This window comes from Scyliorhinus canicula, chromosome 17 (genome assembly GCF_902713615.1).
Source record: "Scyliorhinus canicula chromosome 17, sScyCan1.1, whole genome shotgun sequence".
NCBI lineage: Eukaryota > Metazoa > Chordata > Chondrichthyes > Carcharhiniformes > Scyliorhinidae > Scyliorhinus > Scyliorhinus canicula.
The window spans coordinates 80,564,641-80,571,769 of record NC_052162.1 but is presented as its reverse complement, the minus strand read 5'-3'; positions in this window follow the sequence as shown (position 1 = coordinate 80,571,769).

Below are 7,129 nucleotides of genomic sequence, written 5' to 3'. Positions count from 1 at the left end.
GCTGCCATGTGAAAAACTGGCCTGTTGAAAAAACAATTATACAAAACCCAGAACCCCTAGCCCTACCCCTCACACCCTCCATATGCCCCATCTGTGAAAACCCAAGCCCACCACACATAGCCTCTCATATCCTTTAATGTAACCCATGCCCTTCCATCCATGCCCCATAGTACTCATAAACTCCATGCGAACCTATGTTCATCTACCCATCCCCAGTGCCCATTATATCCCCATGCCAAATTGGTGCAAACTCTTGCCAACCCATCACACTTTTCCCTTACATATTTCTTGTCAAATCACCCACTATCCACCATAGGCAGACCTCAGGCACAATGCTGAAATAAAATAATATATAGTTCTAAGTGTCCATTGATGAATTTATGCATAAAAACCATATTTACGTGCCTTGAAGTGCTTAATTCCTTATAAAAACTTTTATTCACGGCGTAATCCCTTATTAAAGCAAGCATTTGCATTCACAGCCCCACATAAAGACTTTCTAATCACTTAGGGCTTTCAATTCAGCTGTGAACTGAAGGCCACCTCACCCTGATGATAATCGGTTGTGGAATCAGTCATGTAGCATAAATTCTATTGTGATATCCCTTAGGCTTGTGTCAACAGAATCAAAGAACAAGTACTGAATTTCAAACTGCAGACTGCTTCAAAAACAAATTATAGGCCAGGCAATTTAAATGCCTTGACAATTCCAAAGTTCCATTGACACCCGTTCACCCCACACAATGGCGGAAATGATGTGTGCCCGATATGGGGTTGAGGTTTCCAGAACCGGGGCCCTGGCGCCATTTTGTAAAAGCCGAAGACCCTCTCTGACTTCACAAAAATTCAGGCACTGATCCTTTCTGTTGATTTTTTTTTAAAATTTAGATTACCCAATTATTTTTTCCAATTAAGGGGCAATTTAACGTAGCCAATCCACCTACTCTGCACATTTTTGGGTTGTGGGGGCGAAACCCACGCAGACACGGGGAGAATGTGCAAACTCCAAACAGACAGTGACCCAGAGCCGGGATCGAACCTGGGACCTCAGCGCCGTGAGGCGGTTGTGCGAACCACTAGGCCATCGTGCTGCCCCTTTCTGTTGATTTGACCAATTTTGGGCGAATCACACTGAAAAAAGCAGCACGGCCCAGCGTAAATTTCATGCCTTTATGTAACATCAGGGTTCATTCTCCACGGCCTTACCATCAGCCCAAATTGAAGTAAGCAGCTAAATCATTGACTCAGTTAAGTGAATTCCCACGAGAAAATATTTCTGCTGAGTTAATAAAAACTAAAAAGCTAAAATTTTCTATCCATAGAAATGTGCTAAAACAATAATGATATTTTTCCATTGCAGTTAGATATCTTGACTTTCATAAACCCACACCAAAAGAACTTCATTGCATAAATGGCACTGCAAAAACATGGTTTTGCTAAATACGCTTTTCTGTAAATACACAGATTTCGACAGAAATAACGTGACTGGTCAAGAAATCGAAATTGATAGTAAAAAAAATTGAGATTATTGTAATCATGGCTTGGTTACTTTTCAGCTCAACACAAATCACAAGGTGCTTGAATTTCTGCATCTCAACTAATACCTTTTTATTTTACAACTTTATCGCAACTTCAGCTACAAGTATTATAATTCTATCAAGTTCCTTAACAAAAGATACCTGTAGCCATCTGGGATGGCCACTTTCAGAATACAAAATGGATGTTTGCAAAGACTATAGGGAAACATGAACAATGCTAAGAAAGCAGGCAGGCACAGAGCCTGGATGTGTATTCAGAAGGCAACTCCCAGACGAGACTGAAACTTTAGGTCAATTAGCATATTGATGGCCCATCTCCGGGAACAAAGGAATAACATTCAAGTAACTGATACTAAGGCAGACACCCCGGCGCCAGAAAAGACACAAACAAAGCAAGGCCAACGGCCACCTAAGACACGCCCAACCGTCAGGGCACCCACCCTTTATTGGTCGAGATCGATACCGATGATCAAGATGTGGTCCAATTAATTGGGGCCAAGTTCAAGGCCCGCCCAAAAACGCGTGAAGCCCCCTTTGGGTATAAGAAGAAGCCCCCGAGAGAGAATCGCTCTCTTGGACTCGGCTCTCGAAGCTGAGAGACCCATCCACCAGCTGCACCAGAAGCCAGTAAGTCCAAGATCAACGCTCGCCATCGGATGGACGACCTTAGCTGTCCTCCTGTATACCTTCGTACCCAACAGCCTCAGATCCGAGCAACGGCCATTGTTCCTCTGACTGAGTGGGCACCCGAAGTTAAGTATAGGCGTTAGCGTTAGAGATAGTTTAGTTTGTGGTATTTGTGCATAAGTAGAGATTATTGTGTGTGTAATTAAGTAGTATTGACTTTGAACTAACTAACTGGTGCATTGGTTCTTTGATCAGTATTCAGGTTTGAACCTTTTGGCGACTCTAGAGCAAAACATAATTAGGATTAAGGAAGGCGACCATATTTAGAACCAGATAAACAGAGCAACAAACCCAATCGGAACAGATCGAAGTGAAATGAAATAATTCATATGCCCTGGAATACACAATAAATACGCTTCTCTCATATACGTCCCTCTGTGGCTACAGAAAATTATTATTATTTAAAAAGTGTTGCTGCCGGGGCAGGATTTGTGGAGTTCTACAACAGCAAAACTGGCGCTGCATCTGGACCAATTCAGCAACCATGCAACACGATTGATTCCAATGGAAAATGGTGTCGCATTTGCCGGGGTTGGGATTGACACGCAGGAGGCTGACAAGCTGCAGCCGTATATTAGCACTCCACTCCCCACACACACTCACTCCAGCGAACAAGATGGCACTGGTTGTGCTGGAGCGTGCCCTTCCCACTGATGGTTCGGTTGGAGCCAGAGGATATCTAGGAGGCATACAACCCGTGGCGCTACGTTCACAGTGGGCAGTCAGCGATGTGCGCAGCTGCATGGCAGTTTGCAGGCTGCGGCAATGGTGTTCCGTGCCCCCATGGCCCACCACCTGGCTGCTCCCGCTACTCCCCCTAGCCCAGCAGAAGTGCCCCCCGTTCAGCAGCACAACTGTCAGCACACTATGGCGATGTTGGACACTTTCCCTGCTCCCTTTCTCCCCCTCATCAGCCATGGCACCTGTTTCATGATTTTTGAAAGCACAAGCGAACCTTGCTATCGGGAATTCCCCCCAGTGGAGGCGGAGAATCGCAGAGGCCCCGGAGAATACTGGGTTAGGCCCGCTAATAATAAGCCAACGGCGTTTACTGTATGTGCAGAGTGGAATGCATTGACATCGCTATCGAGGTACCGGGGAATTGTGGTTTGACGTGAATCCGGCGCCAGCCATAATTTCAGCGTCAAAACCGATTCTCCACCCAATCGCGTTTCGGGATTCCGGCATCGGCTGACAGAGAATCCCTCCCATAATTTCTCCTCATCTCTGTTTTAAATTTGCTACCCCTCATCCTAAAAGTCTGACCTCTCATTCTGGATTGTCAATACCTTTTATCATCTTATATCCGGCAATTAGATTTTCTCTCATTATTCTAAACTCTGAGAGAGAGTATCGGCCTCAACAGCTTAATCTCTCTTCGTAAGACAAATCCTTCCTCTCCGGAATCGACCTAGTGAATCTGCTCTGAACTGCTTCTATTGCAACTACGTCCTTCCTCAAATAAGGAGGAAAAATTGCACACAGCACTCCAGGAGCGGTCTCACCAATGCTTTGTATAGGTGCAACAGCACTTCTCTACTTTTATACTCTATTCCTTTAGATCTAAAGGCCAAAATTCCATTTGCCTTCTTTATTACCTGCTGTCCTGCATACTAATCTTCTGCAATTCATGCACAAGGGCAGCCAGGTCCCTCTGCACTGGAGCACTCTGAAGTTTCTCTTCATTTAGGTACTAAATTGCCTTTCCATTTTCCCAACCAAAATAAAAAACCTCACACTTATCCACATTAAACTCCATCTGCCAAATGTTCGCCCACTGATCTAACATATCTATATCCATTTGTAAATTTCTTGGGCGAAATTCTCCGCCCCCCACGACGGGTGGGAGAATAACGGGAGGGCCTTCCCGACATTTTTGCCGCCCTCCCGCTATTCTCCCCCCCCCCCCCCCCCCCCCCCCCGCCGAAGTCCCGACCCGAATCGCTGCCGCCGTTTTTTTACGGCCGGCAGCGATTCTCAGCTGTTAGATGGGCCGAAGTCCCAGCCCTTTACGCCGTTTTTACGAACGGCAAACACACCTGGTCTTGCCGTTCGTAAAAACAGCGTGACTAACTCGCTATTAATAACCATGGCACCACGGCCGTGCCACGGGTGCCATGGGCCCGGATCGGTGGGCACCGATCGCGGGCAGCGGGCCCGATGCCCGCGCACTACTTGTCCTTCCGCCGCCCCGCAGTATCCATTCGCGGGGCGGCTGAGGGGCAACCCGGCCCGCGCATGCGCGGGTTTCGCGCAAAAACGCGATGATGTCACCCGCGCATGCGCGGGTTGGAGTCTTCCAAACTGCGCATGCGCGGCTGACGTCATATGACGCGTCAGCCAGCGCTAACTCCGGCAAGCGGGCTTAACGATTTTCGTTAAGCCCGTCTTGCCGGAGCCTACGGCGTCGGGCTGCTAGCCCCGACCGGGGACCAGAATCGGTCCCCGGTCGGGAAGGGGCGCGCTGCCGTAAAACCCGCCCGGGTTTTACGCCAGCTTTACGATTTCTCCCGTTTTGGGAGAATCTCGCCCCTTATTTCCTCATTGCAACTTACTATCCCACTTATTTTAGTGTCATCTGCAAATTTGGCTATAGTACATTCTCTTTCTGCATCCAAATCATTAATATATATTGTAAATAGTTGGAGCCCGAGGACTGAAGCATGTTGCACCCCAAACAGACCCATTAACCCCAACTCTCTGCCTTCTGGCGGTTAGCCAGTCTTTGATCCAAGCTAATAACTTACCCCTAATCCTATGTGATATTGCATTGTGTGTTAACCTCTTGTGCGGCCCCTTATAAAATGCTTTCTGGAAGTCCAGATACACTACATCTACAGGATCCCCATTATCCACTTGACTTGTTACCTCTTCGAAGAATGCTGTCAAATTTAGTCATGAACCTCGGTCCTCCACCATGTTAACTGAGGCAAAATATTGATTTCACATCTCCACCATTTCTGTATTCCCCACTATTAACTCCCTGGTCTCATTCTCCAAGGGACCAACATTCACTTTAGCTACTCGCTTCCCTTTTGTATACTGGTAGAAGTTTTTGCTGTTTTTTCATATTTTGCTCTCGTTCTTTTTCATAATTTACTTTTGCTTTTTTTATTTATTTTTTTATTAATCCTTTGTTGATCTTTAAATGTCTCCCAATTTTCCAGCCTGCCACTGGCCTTTGCAACATAGTATGCCTTAGTTTTTGTCTTTATGTTACCTTTAATTTCCTTGCTTAACCATGGATGTTTTTACACCCTTACAATCTTTCTTCCTCTCTGGAATATATTTTAGTTGGGAGGAATTGAATATCGCCTTAAACAACTGCCACTGCTCATCAGCTGTCCTAACGTTTAGTCTTCCTGCCCTGTCCACTGGGGCCAGATCTGTTCTCATGCTGTCATAATTACATTTGTTTAACTTCAGAACGCTAATGGGAGACTCCAGTTTCTGGCCCACAAACTGAATTTAAAATTCTTTCATGCTGTGATCATTCTTCCCCAGAGGATCATTATCTAGGAGGGCATTAATTAATCCATCTCCATTGCACAATGCCAAGTCCAGAATCGCCTGCACCCTGGCTGGCTCCACAATGTTCTGCTCCAAGACACAATATTTGATATATTCAATGAACACTCCCTTGAGGCTAGCCTGGCCAATTTTATTAATCCAGTCTAAATGAATATTGAAATCACCCATGATTCATGTGTACCTTTCTTATAAACCTCCAATATTTCCTGGTTTATACTGTGCCCCACTGTGACACCGAGACTTTGTGGCTTTGCTATTTCATATTCCTACCCAGATTGATTCCACATCTTGATCTCCAGTGCCCATATCCATTCTCACTACAACCCTGATCTCTTCATTTGCTAGCAAAACTACACCATCTCCTTTTCTTTTCTGTCTACCTTCCCAAAGTACTGAGTACCCTTGGATATCTAACTACCAGATCAGGGGCGGGATTCACCGACCCCCCCCCCCCCCCCCCCCCCCCCCCCGGAGCCCTGCTGGGCTAGAGAATCACCGGGGGGCGGCGTGAATCCCAACCCGCCGCCCCGATGCCGGCTGCCAGATTCTCCAGCGCCGGATTTTCAGCAGGGGCGGGAATTGCACCACACCGTTTGGGGGCCATTGGCAGTAGCCCCCCCGGCGATACTCCGGCCCGCGATGGGCCGAGTGGCCGCTCATTTTCTGCCGGTCCCGCTGGCATAAATTACACCAGGTCCATACCGGCGGGACCGGGCAGCCTGCGGAGTCTTCGGGGGGCGGGTGCGAGGGATCTGGCCCCGGCGCAGGGGGGGTGGGGGGGGGCTCCACGGTTGCCTGGCTTGCGATTGGGGCCCACCGATCCGCAGGCAGGCCTGTGCCATTGGGGTACTCTTTCTCTCCGCGCCGGCCGGTGTAACAGTCCACATGGCGGGCGCGGAGAAGAACCTCCCCTGCGCATGCGCTGGGATGACCCCAGCTCACGTTGGCGCTCCGGCGCATGCGCCAACTCGCACCGGCCAGCGGAGGCCCTTCGTAGAGGCCTGAGTAGAGGTGTCCTGGCTGTCTCTGCTCCCGAAAGGTAAGTGAAGGCCCCGAGCCTCACGCTGTATCTAGCCCCTGTACGAGTAGAGGTATCCTTCACAGGTTACGGAAGGTAAGTGAAGGCCCCGAGCCTCAGTTTAAATATGGTGCCTGGCTTGAGAAAGCATTGCTCTCTTGGCAGGTGAATCAGAGGCAGCCCGCCAGTGATCTAGCATTTTCTTGTGACTGCATAATTAATGAGGTGCAGTGTGGATAATATAATGCGAAAACACGCCATTGCAGCCGAAGCGAAAAACACTAATTTTCGCTCCCACTACCGCACTTAATGCAACTCAGGGAAAATCCTGTCCTAAGATACTTATTTGAAAGAA